General features: G+C 39.0%; 14 non-coding genes across 14 annotated transcripts; all 14 read left to right on the forward strand.

Annotated features, from left to right (window-relative positions):
* The first annotated feature begins 547 nt into the window (after window positions 1–547).
* Window positions 548–689, forward strand: LOC144354741 (U4 spliceosomal RNA). The gene has a single exon (XR_013421025.2). It is a non-coding gene; the product is annotated as a U4 spliceosomal RNA (small nuclear RNA).
* Window positions 690–1,724: 1,035 nt separating this feature from the next.
* LOC144354786 (U4 spliceosomal RNA) lies at window positions 1,725–1,866 on the forward strand. Its single transcript, XR_013421070.2, has one exon. It is a non-coding gene; the product is annotated as a U4 spliceosomal RNA (small nuclear RNA).
* A 1,035-nt stretch (window positions 1,867–2,901) lies between these two features.
* LOC144354777 (U4 spliceosomal RNA) lies at window positions 2,902–3,043 on the forward strand. The gene has a single exon (XR_013421061.2). It is a non-coding gene; the product is annotated as a U4 spliceosomal RNA (small nuclear RNA).
* A 1,035-nt stretch (window positions 3,044–4,078) lies between these two features.
* Window positions 4,079–4,220, forward strand: LOC144354765 (U4 spliceosomal RNA). Its single transcript, XR_013421049.2, has one exon. It is a non-coding gene; the product is annotated as a U4 spliceosomal RNA (small nuclear RNA).
* Window positions 4,221–5,255: 1,035 nt separating this feature from the next.
* Window positions 5,256–5,397, forward strand: LOC144354739 (U4 spliceosomal RNA). Its single transcript, XR_013421023.2, has one exon. It is a non-coding gene; the product is annotated as a U4 spliceosomal RNA (small nuclear RNA).
* Window positions 5,398–6,432: 1,035 nt separating this feature from the next.
* LOC144354770 (U4 spliceosomal RNA) lies at window positions 6,433–6,574 on the forward strand. Its single transcript, XR_013421054.2, has one exon. It is a non-coding gene; the product is annotated as a U4 spliceosomal RNA (small nuclear RNA).
* A 1,035-nt stretch (window positions 6,575–7,609) lies between these two features.
* On the forward strand, window positions 7,610–7,751 carry LOC144354738 (U4 spliceosomal RNA). Its single transcript, XR_013421022.2, has one exon. It is a non-coding gene; the product is annotated as a U4 spliceosomal RNA (small nuclear RNA).
* A 1,035-nt stretch (window positions 7,752–8,786) lies between these two features.
* On the forward strand, window positions 8,787–8,928 carry LOC144354751 (U4 spliceosomal RNA). The gene has a single exon (XR_013421035.2). It is a non-coding gene; the product is annotated as a U4 spliceosomal RNA (small nuclear RNA).
* Window positions 8,929–9,963: 1,035 nt separating this feature from the next.
* LOC144354744 (U4 spliceosomal RNA) lies at window positions 9,964–10,105 on the forward strand. The gene has a single exon (XR_013421028.2). It is a non-coding gene; the product is annotated as a U4 spliceosomal RNA (small nuclear RNA).
* A 1,012-nt stretch (window positions 10,106–11,117) lies between these two features.
* Window positions 11,118–11,259, forward strand: LOC144354742 (U4 spliceosomal RNA). Its single transcript, XR_013421026.2, has one exon. It is a non-coding gene; the product is annotated as a U4 spliceosomal RNA (small nuclear RNA).
* Window positions 11,260–12,294: 1,035 nt separating this feature from the next.
* LOC144354781 (U4 spliceosomal RNA) lies at window positions 12,295–12,436 on the forward strand. The gene has a single exon (XR_013421065.2). It is a non-coding gene; the product is annotated as a U4 spliceosomal RNA (small nuclear RNA).
* A 1,023-nt stretch (window positions 12,437–13,459) lies between these two features.
* LOC144354797 (U4 spliceosomal RNA) lies at window positions 13,460–13,601 on the forward strand. Its single transcript, XR_013421081.2, has one exon. It is a non-coding gene; the product is annotated as a U4 spliceosomal RNA (small nuclear RNA).
* Window positions 13,602–14,630: 1,029 nt separating this feature from the next.
* On the forward strand, window positions 14,631–14,772 carry LOC144354793 (U4 spliceosomal RNA). Its single transcript, XR_013421077.2, has one exon. It is a non-coding gene; the product is annotated as a U4 spliceosomal RNA (small nuclear RNA).
* Window positions 14,773–15,807: 1,035 nt separating this feature from the next.
* On the forward strand, window positions 15,808–15,949 carry LOC144354782 (U4 spliceosomal RNA). The gene has a single exon (XR_013421066.2). It is a non-coding gene; the product is annotated as a U4 spliceosomal RNA (small nuclear RNA).
* Window positions 15,950–16,178: the final 229 nt, after the last annotated feature.

Genomic DNA, 16,178 nt, shown 5'->3' on the forward strand with positions numbered 1-16,178 from the left:
AGTGTAATATATATTCACATAGACGAAAGCAAAACGTATTATAAAAACGGAAATTACACCATCAGATTGGGCAACGCGTTGAATTAATGGTAACAGCTGATATACGCGAACTTGTATATGTCTATGTCTTGCAGGAAGTTCGCTAAAACAACACCGCCGGGACAGTGGTCGGATAATCAAGTTTAGTCGGCGTGGTGGTTCTAATGAAGCTGTCGTGCAATTTGCCTATTTCGATTAACTCGTGAATGGTTATTCCACAAAGTCCACAATAAGGAAAGACGGGTTTAATCAAAAACCGTATGTAATCTTTATTTTGTTGAGGATGGTTGTGGAATAAACTGTTGGAACAGCATGAATTATTTTTTTAATTCAACAAACAATAACGTGCTAAATGGCCGCTTTTTTATGTGTGAATATTTTCACCTATTTACATAACAATATCCCCACGCTGCCTTTACGTAACCAATACGTAATGCGCCAAATCCAAACCGGGTATATATGTGTGTGGAATATGACCTGGATTGTCTGGTCAGCGCGATGTCAATTTATCTCTGCGCAGAGGCGATATCGTAGCCCATGAGGTCCAACCGAGGCGCAATTACTGCTCGTTGAAAACTTTTACCAATACCCTGCACGAAACGACGTGAAATACCGTTGGTCGATGCAATTTTTGATGACCTCGCCGGTGGTCCATAATTAAACAAATGATAGATTACATCAGCATAAATCCCTAGCATTCAACAATACTATGCGAAAAGTAACATTGTTGTATCCGACATCTCAATCCATAATAATATATGTGTTTTATTCTATCATAGATTTTAATTAAACAGAATGAGTTAAAGCATGGCATCATTCACAAAAACAAGGTTATGAAAGAAACATGATGGTGATGACGTTGGTGATGACAGCGTGTTGATCCTTGAAACAAACTGTAGGGCAATTTGTCTATTATGATTGACTCAAGTCTGGTTATCCTTCGTGTCTTGTTATCTTATACTCCTTAGGTAGCTGCACCATTTTGCGCCTAAGTACAAGAGCTCTGCGTGTAGTGTACTATTTCAAATTAGATAACATTGGATGCTATTTGCGTTTTGAGGAACACTTTCAAAAACGCCATCTATTGGCGATGTATGCATGTCACTCGAACCGTTGTTCTTGGAGGGCGCACATCGAGAGTGTAATATATATTCACCTAGATGAAAGCAAAACGTCTTATAAAAACGCAAATTACACCATCAGATTGGGCCACGGGTTGAATTAATGGTAACAGCTGATATACGCGAACTTGTATATGTCTATGTCATGCAGGAAGTTCGCTAAAACAACACCGCCGGGACAGTGGTCGGATAATCAAGTTTAGTCGGCGTGGTGGTTCTAATGAAGCTGTCGTGCAATTTGCCTATTTCGATTGACTCGTGAATGGTTATTCCACAAAGTCCACAATAAGGAAAGACGGGTTTAATCAAAAACCGTATGTAATCTTTATTTTGTTGAGGATGGTTGTGGAATAAACTGTTGGAACAGCATGAATTATTTTTTTAATTCAACAAACAATAACGTGCTAAACGGCCGCCTTTTTATGTGTGAATATTTTCACCTATTTACATAACAATATCCCCACGCTGCCTTTACGTAACCAATACGTAATGCGCCAAATCCAAACCGAGTATATATGTGTGTGGAATATGACCTGGATTGTCTGGTCAGCGCGATGTCAATTTATCTCTGCGCAGAGACGATATCGTAGCCCATGAGGTCCAACCGAGGCGCGATTATTGCTAGTTGAAAACTTTTACCAATACCCTGCACGAAACGACGTGAAATACCGTCGGTCGATGCAATTTTTGATGACCTCTCCAGAGGTCCATAATTAAACAAATGATAGATTACATCACCCTAAATCTCAAGCATTCAACAATACTATGTGAAAAGTAACATTGTTGTATCCGACATCTCAATCCATAATAATATATGTGTTTTATTCTATCATAGATTTTAATTAAACAGAATGAGTTAAAGCATGGCATCATTCACAAAAACAAGGTTATGAAAGAAACATGTTGGTGATGACGTTGGTGATGACAGCGTGTTGGTCCTTGAAACAAACTGTCGTGCAATTTGTCTATTATGATTGACTCAAGTCTTGTTATTCTTCGTGTCTTGTTATCTTATACTCTTTAGGTAGCTGCACCATTTTGCGCCTGAGTACAAGAGCTCTGCGTGTAGTGTACTATTTCAAATTAGATAACATTGGATGCTATTTGCGTTTAGAGGAACACTTTCAAAAACGCCATCTATTGGCGATGTATGCATGTCACTCGAACCGTTGTTCTTGGAGGGCGCACATCGAGAGTGTAATATATATTCACCTAGACGAAAGCAAAACGTCTTATAAAAACGCAAATTACACCATCTGATTGGGCCACGGGTTGAATTAATGGTAACAGCTGATATACGCGAACTTGTATATGTCTATGTCTTGCAGGAGGTTCGCTAAAACAACACCGCCGGGACAGTGGTCGGATAATCAAGTTTAGTCGGCGTGGTGGTTCTAATGAAGCTGTCGTGCAATTTGCCTATTTCGATTGACTCGTGAATGGTTATTCCACAAAGTCCACAATAAGGAAAGACGGGTTTAATCAAAAACCGCATGTAATCTTTATTTTGTTGAGGATGGTTGTGGAATAAACTGTTGGAACAGCATGAATTATTTTTTTAATTCAACAAACAATAACGTGCTAAACGGCCGCCTTTTTATGTGTGAATATTTTCACCTATTTACATAACAATATCCCCACGCTGCCTTTACGTAACCAATACGTAATGCGCCAAATCCAAACCGGGTATATATGTGTGTGGAATATGACCTGGATTGTCTGGTCAGCGCGATGTCAATTTATCTCTGCGCAGAGGCGATATCGTAGCCCATGAGGTCCAACCGAGGCGCAATTACTGCTCGTTGAAAACTTTTACCAATACCCTGCACGAAACGACGTGAAATACCGTTGGTCGATGCAATTTTTGATGACCTCGCCGGTGGTCCATAATTAAACAAATGATAGATTACATCAGCATAAATCCCTAGCATTCAACAATACTATGCGAAAAGTAACATTGTTGTATCCGACATCTCAATCCATAATAATATATGTGTTTTATTCTATCATAGATTTTAATTAAACAGAATGAGTTAAAGCATGGCATCATTCACAAAAACAAGGTTATGAAAGAAACATGATGGTGATGACGTTGGTGATGACAGCGTGTTGGTCCTTGAAACAAACTGTAGGGCAATTTGTCTATTATGATTGACTCAAGTCTGGTTATCCTTCGTGTCTTGTTATCTTATACTCCTTAGGTAGCTGCACCATTTTGCGCCTAAGTACAAGAGCTCTGCGTGTAGTGTACTATTTCAAATTAGATAACATTGGATGCTATTTGCGTTTTGAGGAACACTTTCAAAAACGCCATCTATTGGCGATGTATGCATGTCACTCGAACCGTTGTTCTTGGAGGGCGCACATCGAGAGTGTAATATATATTCACCTAGATGAAAGCAAAACGTCTTATAAAAACGCAAATTACACCATCAGATTGGGCCACGGGTTGAATTAATGGTAACAGCTGATATACGCGAACTTGTATATGTCTATGTCATGCAGGAAGTTCGCTAAAACAACACTGCCGGGACAGTGGTCGGATAATCAAGTTTAGTCGGCGTGGTGGTTCTAATGAAGCTGTCGTGCAATTTGCCTATTTCGATTGACTCGTGAATGGTTATTCCACAAAGTCCACAATAAGGAAAGACGGGTTTAATCAAAAACCGTATGTAATCTTTATTTTGTTGAGGATGGTTGTGGAATAAACTGTTGGAACAGCATGAATTATTTTTTTAATTCAACAAACAATAACGTGCTAAACGGCCGCCTTTTTATGTGTGAATATTTTCACCTATTTACATAACAATATCCCCACGCTGCCTTTACGTAACCAATACGTAATGCGCCAAATCCAAACCGAGTATATATGTGTGTGGAATATGACCTGGATTGTCTGGTCAGCGCGATGTCAATTTATCTCTGCGCAGAGACGATATCGTAGCCCATGAGGTCCAACCGAGGCGCGATTATTGCTAGTTGAAAACTTTTACCAATACCCTGCACGAAACGACGTGAAATACCGTCGGTCGATGCAATTTTTGATGACCTCTCCAGAGGTCCATAATTAAACAAATGATAGATTACATCACCCTAAATCTCAAGCATTCAACAATACTATGTGAAAAGTAACATTGTTGTATCCGACATCTCAATCCATAATAATATATGTGTTTTATTCTATCATAGATTTTAATTAAACAAAATGAGTTAAAGCATGGCATCATTCACAAAAACAAGGTTATGAAAGAAACATGATGGTGATGACGTTGGTGATGACAGCGTGTTGGTCCTTGAAACAAACTGTCGTGCAATTTGTCTATTATGATTGACTCAAGTCTTGTTATTCTTCGTGTCTTGTTAACTTATACTCTTTAGGTAGCTGCACCATTTTGCGCCTGAGTACAAGAACTCTGCGTGTAGTGTACTATTTCAAATTAGATAACATTGGATGCTATTTGCGTTTAGAGGAACACTTTCAAAAACGCCATCTATTGGCGATGTATGCATATCACTCGAACCGTTGTTCTTGGAGGGCGCACATCGAGAGTGTAATATATATTCACATAGACGAAAGCAAAACGTATTATAAAAACGGAAATTACACCATCAGATTGGGCAACGCGTTGAATTAATGGTAACAGCTGATATACGCGAACTTGTATATGTCTATGTCTTGCAGGAAGTTCGCTAAAACAACACCGCCGGGACAGTGGTCGGATAATCAAGTTTAGTCGGCGTGGTGGTTCTAATGAAGCTGTCGTGCAATTTGCCTATTTCGATTAACTCGTGAATGGTTATTTCACAAAGTCCACAATAAGGAAAGACGGGTTTAATCAAAAACCGTATGTAATCTTTATTTTGTTGAGGATGGTTGTGGAATAAACTGTTGGAACAGCATGAATTATTTTTTTAATTCAACAAACAATAACGTGCTAAATGGCCGCTTTTTTATGTGTGAATATTTTCACCTATTTACATAACAATATCCCCACGCTGCCTTTACGTAACCAATACGTAATGCGCCAAATCCAAACCGAGTATATATGTGTGTGGAATATGACCTGGATTGTCTGGTCAGCGCGATGTCAATTTATCTCTGCGCAGAGACGATATCGTAGCCCATGAGGTCCAACCGAGGCGCGATTATTGCTAGTTGAAAACTTTTACCAATACCCTGCACGAAACGACGTGAAATACCGTCGGTCGATGCAATTTTTGATGACCTCTCCAGAGGTCCATAATTAAACAAATGATAGATTACATCACCCTAAATCTCAAGCATTCAACAATACTATGTGAAAAGTAACATTGTTGTATCCGACATCTCAATCCATAATAATATATGTGTTTTATTCTATCATAGATTTTAATTAAACAGAATGAGTTAAAGCATGGCATCATTCACAAAAACAAGGTTATGAAAGAAACATGTTGGTGATGACGTTGGTGATGACAGCGTGTTGGTCCTTGAAACAAACTGTCGTGCAATTTGTCTATTATGATTGACTCAAGTCTTGTTATTCTTCGTGTCTTGTTATCTTATACTCTTTAGGTAGCTGCACCATTTTGCGCCTGAGTACAAGAGCTCTGCGTGTAGTGTACTATTTCAAATTAGATAACATTGGATGCTATTTGCGTTTAGAGGAACACTTTCAAAAACGCCATCTATTGGCGATGTATGCATGTCACTCGAACCGTTGTTCTTGGAGGGCGCACATCGAGAGTGTAATATATATTCACCTAGACGAAAGCAAAACGTCTTATAAAAACGCAAATTACACCATCTGATTGGGCCACGGGTTGAATTAATGGTAACAGCTGATATACGCGAACTTGTATATGTCTATGTCTTGCAGGAGGTTCGCTAAAACAACACCGCCGGGACAGTGGTCGGATAATCAAGTTTAGTCGGCGTGGTGGTTCTAATGAAGCTGTCGTGCAATTTGCCTATTTCGATTGACTCGTGAATGGTTATTCCACAAAGTCCACAATAAGGAAAGACGGGTTTAATCAAAAACCGTATGTAATCTTTATTTTGTTGAGGATGGTTGTGGAATAAACTGTTGGAACAGCATGAATTATTTTTTTAATTCAACAAACAATAACGTGCTAAACGGCCGCCTTTTTATGTGTGAATATTTTCACCTATTTACATAACAATATCCCCACGCTGCCTTTACGTAACCAATACGTAATGCGCCAAATCCAAACCGGGTATATATGTGTGTGGAATATGACCTGGATTGTCTGGTCAGCGCGATGTCAATTTATCTCTGCGCAGAGGCGATATCGTAGCCCATGAGGTCCAACCGAGGCGCAATTACTGCTCGTTGAAAACTTTTACCAATACCCTGCACGAAACGACGTGAAATACCGTTGGTCGATGCAATTTTTGATGACCTCGCCGGTGGTCCATAATTAAACAAATGATAGATTACATCAGCATAAATCCCTAGCATTCAACAATACTATGCGAAAAGTAACATTGTTGTATCCGACATCTCAATCCATAATAATATATGTGTTTTATTCTATCATAGATTTTAATTAAACAGAATGAGTTAAAGCATGGCATCATTCACAAAAACAAGGTTATGAAAGAAACATGATGGTGATGACGTTGGTGATGACAGCGTGTTGGTCCTTGAAACAAACTGTAGGGCAATTTGTCTATTATGATTGACTCAAGTCTGGTTATCCTTCGTGTCTTGTTATCTTATACTCCTTAGGTAGCTGCACCATTTTGCGCCTAAGTACAAGAGCTCTGCGTGTAGTGTACTATTTCAAATTAGATAACATTGGATGCTATTTGCGTTTTGAGGAACACTTTCAAAAACGCCATCTATTGGCGATGTATGCATGTCACTCGAACCGTTGTTCTTGGAGGGCGCACATCGAGAGTGTAATATATATTCACCTAGATGAAAGCAAAACGTCTTATAAAAACGCAAATTACACCATCAGATTGGGCCACGGGTTGAATTAATGGTAACAGCTGATATACGCGAACTTGTATATGTCTATGTCATGCAGGAAGTTCGCTAAAACAACACTGCCGGGACAGTGGTCGGATAATCAAGTTTAGTCGGCGTGGTGGTTCTAATGAAGCTGTCGTGCAATTTGCCTATTTCGATTGACTCGTGAATGGTTATTCCACAAAGTCCACAATAAGGAAAGACGGGTTTAATCAAAAACCGTATGTAATCTTTATTTTGTTGAGGATGGTTGTGGAATAAACTGTTGGAACAGCATGAATTATTTTTTTAATTCAACAAACAATAACGTGCTAAACGGCCGCCTTTTTATGTGTGAATATTTTCACCTATTTACATAACAATATCCCCACGCTGCCTTTACGTAACCAATACGTAATGCGCCAAATCCAAACCGAGTATATATGTGTGTGGAATATGACCTGGATTGTCTGGTCAGCGCGATGTCAATTTATCTCTGCGCAGAGACGATATCGTAGCCCATGAGGTCCAACCGAGGCGCGATTATTGCTAGTTGAAAACTTTTACCAATACCCTGCACGAAACGACGTGAAATACCGTCGGTCGATGCAATTTTTGATGACCTCTCCAGAGGTCCATAATTAAACAAATGATAGATTACATCACCCTAAATCTCAAGCATTCAACAATACTATGTGAAAAGTAACATTGTTGTATCCGACATCTCAATCCATAATAATATATGTGTTTTATTCTATCATAGATTTTAATTAAACAAAATGAGTTAAAGCATGGCATCATTCACAAAAACAAGGTTATGAAAGAAACATGATGGTGATGACGTTGGTGATGACAGCGTGTTGGTCCTTGAAACAAACTGTCGTGCAATTTGTCTATTATGATTGACTCAAGTCTTGTTATTCTTCGTGTCTTGTTAACTTATACTCTTTAGGTAGCTGCACCATTTTGCGCCTGAGTACAAGAACTCTGCGTGTAGTGTACTATTTCAAATTAGATAACATTGGATGCTATTTGCGTTTAGAGGAACACTTTCAAAAACGCCATCTATTGGCGATGTATGCATATCACTCGAACCGTTGTTCTTGGAGGGCGCACATCGAGAGTGTAATATATATTCACATAGACGAAAGCAAAACGTATTATAAAAACGGAAATTACACCATCAGATTGGGCAACGCGTTGAATTAATGGTAACAGCTGATATACGCGAACTTGTATATGTCTATGTCTTGCAGGAAGTTCGCTAAAACAACACCGCCGGGACAGTGGTCGGATAATCAAGTTTAGTCGGCGTGGTGGTTCTAATGAAGCTGTCGTGCAATTTGCCTATTTCGATTAACTCGTGAATGGTTATTCCACAAAGTCCACAATAAGGAAAGACGGGTTTAATCAAAAACCGTATGTAATCTTTATTTTGTTGAGGATGGTTGTGGAATAAACTGTTGGAACAGCATGAATTATTTTTTTAATTCAACAAACAATAACGTGCTAAATGGCCGCTTTTTTATGTGTGAATATTTTCACCTATTTACATAACAATATCCCCACGCTGCCTTTACGTAACCAATACGTAATGCGCCAAATCCAAACCGGGTATATATGTGTGTGGAATATGACCTGGATTGTCTGGTCAGCGCGATGTCAATTTATCTCTGCGCAGAGGCGATATCGTAGCCCATGAGGTCCAACCGAGGCGCAATTACTGCTCGTTGAAAACTTTTACCAATACCCTGCACGAAACGACGTGATATACCGTTGGTCGATGCAATTTTTGATGACCTCGCCGGTGGTCCATAATTAAACAAATGATAGATTACATCAGCATAAATCCCTAGCATTCAACAATACTATGCGAAAAGTAACATTGTTGTATCCGACATCTCAATCCATAATAATATATGTGTTTTATTCTATCATAGATTTTAATTAAACAGAATGAGTTAAAGCATGGCATCATTCACAAAAACAAGGTTATGAAAGAAACATGATGGTGATGACGTTGGTGATGACAGCGTGTTGATCCTTGAAACAAACTGTAGGGCAATTTGTCTATTATGATTGACTCAAGTCTGGTTATCCTTCGTGTCTTGTTATCTTATACTCCTTAGGTAGCTGCACCATTTTGCGCCTAAGTACAAGAGCTCTGCGTGTAGTGTACTATTTCAAATTAGATAACATTGGATGCTATTTGCGTTTTGAGGAACACTTTCAAAAACGCCATCTATTGGCGATGTATGCATGTCACTCGAACCGTTGTTCTTGGAGGGCGCACATCGAGAGTGTAATATATATTCACCTAGATGAAAGCAAAACGTCTTATAAAAACGCAAATTACACCATCAGATTGGGCCACGGGTTGAATTAATGGTAACAGCTGATATACGCGAACTTGTATATGTCTATGTCATGCAGGAAGTTCGCTAAAACAACACCGCCGGGACAGTGGTCGGATAATCAAGTTTAGTCGGCGTGGTGGTTCTAATGAAGCTGTCGTGCAATTTGCCTATTTCGATTGACTCGTGAATGGTTATTCCACAAAGTCCACAATAAGGAAAGACGGGTTTAATCAAAAACCGTATGTAATCTTTATTTTGTTGAGGATGGTTGTGGAATAAACTGTTGGAACAGCATGAATTATTTTTTTAATTCAACAAACAATAACGTGCTAAACGGCCGCCTTTTTATGTGTGAATATTTTCACCTATTTACATAACAATATCCCCACGCTGCCTTTACGTAACCAATACGTAATGCGCCAAATCCAAACCGAGTATATATGTGTGTGGAATATGACCTGGATTGTCTGGTCAGCGCGATGTCAATTTATCTCTGCGCAGAGACGATATCGTAGCCCATGAGGTCCAACCGAGGCGCGATTATTGCTAGTTGAAAACTTTTACCAATACCCTGCACGAAACGACGTGAAATACCGTCGGTCGATGCAATTTTTGATGACCTCTCCAGAGGTCCATAATTAAACAAATGATAGATTACATCACCCTAAATCTCAAGCATTCAACAATACTATGTGAAAAGTAACATTGTTGTATCCGACATCTCAATCCATAATAATATATGTGATGAGTTAAATGAGTTAAAGCATGGCATCATTCACAAAAACAAGGTTATGAAAGAAACATGATGGTGATGACGTTGGTGATGACAGCGTGTTGGTCCTTGAAACAAACTGTCGTGCAATTTGTCTATTATGATTGACTCAAGTCTTGTTATTCTTCGTGTCTTGTTAACTTATACTCTTTAGGTAGCTGCACCATTTTGCGCCTGAGTACAAGAACTCTGCGTGTAGTGTACTATTTCAAATTAGATAACATTGGATGCTATTTGCGTTTAGAGGAACACTTTCAAAAACGCCATCTATTGGCGATGTATGCATATCACTCGAACCGTTGTTATTGGAGGGCGCACATCGAGAGTGTAATATATATTCACATAGACGAAAGCAAAACGTATTATAAAAACGGAAATTACACCATCAGATTGGGCCACGCGTTGAATTAATGGTAACAGCTGATATACGCGAACTTGTATATGTCTATGTCTTGCAGGAAGTTCGCTAAAACAACACCGCCGGGACAGTGGTCGGATAATCAAGTTTAGTCGGCGTGGTGGTTCTAATGAAGCTGTCGTGCAATTTGCCTATTTCGATTAACTCGTGAATGGCTATTCCACAAAGTCCACAATAAGGAAAGACGGGTTTAATCAAAAACCGTATGTAATCTTTATTTTGTTGAGGATGGTTGTGGAATAAACTGTTGGAACAGCATGAATTATTTTTTTAATTCAACAAACAATAACGTGCTAAATGGCCGCTTTTTTATGTGTGAATATTTTCACCTATTTACATAACAATATCCCCACGCTGCCTTTACGTAACCAATACGTAATGCGCCAAATCCAAACCGAGTATATATGTGTGTGGAATATGACCTGGATTGTCTGGTCTGCGCGATGTCAATTTATCTCTGCGCAGAGGCGATATCGTAGCCCATGAAGTCCAACCGAGGCGCGATTATTGCTAGTTGAAAACTTTTACCAATACCCTGCACGAAACGACGTGAAATACCGTCAGTCGATGCAATTTTTGATGACCTCTCCGGTGGTCCATAATTAAACAAATGATAGATTACATCAGCATAAATCCCAAGCATTCAACAATACTATGCGAAAAGTAACATTGTTGTATCCGACATCTCAATCCATAATAATATATGTGTTTTATTCTATCATAGATTTTAATTAAACAGAATGAGTTAAAGCATGGCATCATTCACAAAAACAAGGTTATGAAAGAAACATGTTGGTGATGACGTTGGTGATGACAGCGTGTTCGTCCTTGAAACAAACTGTCGTGCAATTTGTCTATTATGATTGACTCAAGTCTTGTTATTCTTCGTGTCTTGTTATCTTATACTCTTTAGGTAGCTGCACCATTTTGCGCCTGAGTACAAGAGCTCTGCGTGTAGTGTACTATTTCAAATTAGATAACATTGGATGCTATTTGCGTTTTGAGGAACACTTTCAAAAACGCCATCTATTGGCGATGTATGCATGTCACTCGAACCGTTGTTCTTGGAGGGCGCACATCGAGAGTGTAATATATATTCACCTAGATGAAAGCAAAACGTCTTATAAAAACGCAAATTACACCATCAGATTGGGCCACGGGTTGAATTAATGGTAACAGCTGATATACGCAAACTTGTATATGTCTATGTCATGCAGGAAGTTCGCTAAAACAACACCGCCGGGACAGTGGTCGGATAATCAAGTTTAGTCGGCGTGGTGGTTCTAATGAAGCTGTCGTGCAATTTGCCTATTTCGATTGACTCGTGAATGGTTATTCCACAAAGTCCACAATAAGGAAAGACGGGTTTAATCAAAAACCGTATGTAATCTTTATTTTGTTGAGGATGGTTGTGGAATAAACTGTTGGAACAGCATGAATTATTTTTTTAATTCAACAAACAATAACGTGCTAAATGGCCGCCTTTTTATGTGTGAATATTTTCACCTATTTACATAACAATATCCCCACGCTGCCTTTACGTAACCAATACGTAATGCGCCAAATCCAAACCGAGTATATATGTGTGTGGAATATGACCTGGATTGTCTGGTCAGCGCGATGTCAATTTATCTCTGCGCAGAGGCGATATCGTAGCCCATGAGGTCCAACCGAGGCGCGATTATTGCTAGTTGAAAACTTTTACCAATACCCTGCACGAAACGACGTGAAATACCGTCGGTCGATGCAATTTTTGATGACCTCTCCGGTGGTCCATAATTAAACAAATGATAGATTACATCAGCATAAATCCCAAGCATTCAACAATACTATGCGAAAAGTAACATTGTTGTATCCGACATCTCAATCCATAATAATATATGTGTTTTATTCTATCATAGATTTTAATTAAACAGAATGAGTTAAAGCATGGCATCATTCACAAAAACAAGGTTATGAAAGAAACATGTTGGTGATGACAGCGTGTTGGTCCTTGAAACAAACTGTCGTGCAATTTGTCTATTATGATTGACTCAAGTCTTGATATTCTTCGTGTCTTGTTATCTTATACTCTTTAGGTAGCTGCACCATTTTGCGCCTGAGTACAAGAGCTCTGCGTGTAGTGTACTATTTCAAATTAGATAACATTGGATGCTATTTGCGTTTTGAGGAACACTTTCAAAAACGCCATCTATTGGCGATGTATGCATGTCACTCGAACCGTTGTTCTTGGAGGGCGCACATCGAGAGTGTAATATATATTCACCTAGATGAAAGCAAAACGTCTTATAAAAACGCAAATTACACCATCAGATTGGGCCACGGGTTGAATTAATGGTAACAGCTGATATACGCGAACTTGTATATGTCTATGTCATGCAGGAAGTTCGCTAAAACAACACCGCCGGGACAGTGGTCGGATAATCAAGTTTAGTCGGCGTGGTGGTTCTAATGAAGCTGTCGTGCAATTTGCCTATTTCGATTGACTCGTGAATGGTTATTCCACAAAGTCCACAATAAGGAAAGACGGGTTTAATCAAAAACCGTATGTAATCTTTATTTTGTTGAGGATGGTTGTGGAATAAACTGTTGGAACAGCATGAATTATTTTTTTAATTCAACAAACAATAACGTGCTAAACGGCCGCCTTTTTATGTGTGAATATTTTCACCTATTTACATAACAATATCCCCACGCTGCCTTTCCGTAACCAATACGTAATGCGCCAAATCCAAACCGAGTATATATGTGTGTGGAATATGACCTGGATTGTCTGGTCAGCGCGATGTCAATTTATCTCTGTGCAGAGACGATATCGTAGCCCATGAGGTCCAACCGAGGCGCGATTATTGCTAGTTGAAAACTTTTACCAATACCCTGCACGAAACGACGTGAAATACCGTCGGTCGATGCAATTTTTGATGACCTCTCCAGAGGTCCATAATTAAACAAATGATAGATTACATCAGCCTAAATCTCAAGCATTCAACAATACTATGTGAAAAGTAACATTGTTGTATCCGACATCTCAATCCATAATAATATATGTGTTTTATTCTATCATAGGTTTTAATTAAACAAAATGAGTTAAAGCATGGCATCATTCACAAAAACAAGGTTATGAAAGAAACATGATGGTGATGACGTTGGTGATGACAGCGTGTTGGTCCTTGAAACAAACTGTCGTGCAATTTGTCTATTATGATTGACTCAAGTCTTGTTATTCTTCGTGTCTTGTTAACTTATACTCTTTAGGTAGCTGCACCATTTTGCGCCTGAGTACAAGAGCTCTGCGTGTAGTGTACTATTTCAAATTAGATAACATTGGATGCTATTTGCGTTTAGAGGAACACTTTCAAAAACGCCATCTATTGGCGATGTATGCATGTCACTCGAACCGTTGTTCTTGGAGGGCGCACATCGAGAGTGTAATATATATTCACCTAGACGAAAGCAAAACGTCTTATAAAAACGCAAATTACACCATCAGATTGGGCCACGGGTTGAATTAATGGTAACAGCTGATATACGCGAACTTGTATATGTCTATGTCTTGCAGGAAGTTCGCTAAAACAACACCGCCGGGACAGTGGTCTGATAATCAAGTTTAGTCGGCGTGGTGGTTCTAATGAAGCTGTCGTGCAATTTGCCTATTTCGATTGACTCGTGAATGGTTATTCCACAAAGTCCACAATAAGGAAAGACGGGTTTAATCAAAAACCGTATGTAATCTTTATTTTGTAGAGGATGGTTGTGGAATAAACTGTTGGAACAGCTTGAATTATTTTTTAACTCAACAAACAGTAACGTGCTAAATGGCCGCCTTTTTATGTGTGAATATTTTCACCTATTTACATAACAATATCCCCACGCTGCCTTTACGTAACCAATACGTAATGCGCCAAATCCAAACCGAGTATATATGTGTGTGGAATATGACCTGGATGGTCAGCGCGATGTCAATTTATCTCTGCGCAGAGGCGGTATCGTAGCCCATGAGGTCCAACCGAGGCGCGATTATTGCTCGTTGAAAACTTTTACCAATACCCTGCACGAAACGACGTGAAATACCGTCGGTCGATGCAATTTTTGATGACCTCTCCAGAGGTCCATAATTACATAAATGATTGATTACATCAGCATAAATCCCAAGCATTCAACAATACTATGCGAAAAATGACATTGTTGTATCCGACATCACAATCCATAATAATATATGTGTTTTATTCTATCATACATTTTAATAAAACAGAATGAGTTAAAGCATGGAATCATTCACAAAAACAAGGTTATGAAAGAAACATGATGGTGATGACGTTGGTGATGACAGCGTGTTGGTCCTTGAAACAAACTGTCGTGCAATTTGTCTATTATGATTGACTCAAGTCTTGTTATTCTTCGTGTCTTGTTATCTTATACTCTTTAGGTAGCTGCACCATTTTGCGCCTGAGTTCAAGAACTCTGCGTGTAGTGTACTATTTCAAATTAGATAACATTGGATGCTATTTGCGTTTAGAGGAACACTTTCAAAAACGCCATCTATTGGCGATGTATGCATATCATTCGAACCGTTGTTCTTGGAGGGCGCACATCGAGAGTGTAATATATATTCACATAGACGAAAGCAAAACGTCTTATAAAAACGCAAATTACACCATCAGATTGGGCCACGTGTTGAATTAATGGTAACAGCTGATATACGCGAACTTGTATATGTCTATGTCTTGCAGGAAGTTCGCTAAAACAACACCGCCGGGACAGTGGTCGGATAATCAAGTTTAGTCGGCGTGGTGGTTCTAATGAAGCTGTCGTGCAATTTGCCTATTTCGATTAACTCGTGAATAGTTATTCCACAAAGTCCACAATAAGGAAAGACGGGTTTAATCAAAAACCGTATGTAATCTTTATTTTGTTGAGGATGGTTGTGGAATAAACTGTTGGAACAGCATGAATTATTTTTTTAATTCAACAAACAATAACGTGCTAAATGGCCGCTTTTTTATGTGTGAATATTTTCACCTATTTACATAACAATATCCCCACGCTGCCTTTACGTAACCAATACGTAATGCGCCAAATCCAAACCGAGTATATATGTGTGTGGAATATGACCTGGATTGTCTGGTCAGCGCGATGTCAATTTATCTCTGCGCAGAGGCGATATCGTAGCCCATGAGGTCCAACCGAGGCGCGATTATTGCTAGTTGAAAACTTTTACCAATACCCTGCACGAAACGACGTGAAATACCGTCGGTCGATGCAATTTTTGATGACCTCTCCGGAGGTTCCATAATTAAACAAATGATAGATTACATCAGCATAAATCCCAAGCATTCAACAATACTATGCGAAAAGTAACATTGTTGTATCAGACATCTCAATCCATAATAATATATGTGTTTTATTCTATCATAGATTTTAATTAAACAGAATGAGTTAAAGCATGGCATCATTCACAAAAACAAGGTTATGAAAGAAACATGATGGTGATGACGTTGGTGATGACAGCGTGTT

Source organism: Saccoglossus kowalevskii, chromosome 21 (genome assembly GCF_978046115.1).
Source record: "Saccoglossus kowalevskii chromosome 21, keSacKowa6.1, whole genome shotgun sequence".
Taxonomy (NCBI): domain Eukaryota; kingdom Metazoa; phylum Hemichordata; class Enteropneusta; family Harrimaniidae; genus Saccoglossus; species Saccoglossus kowalevskii.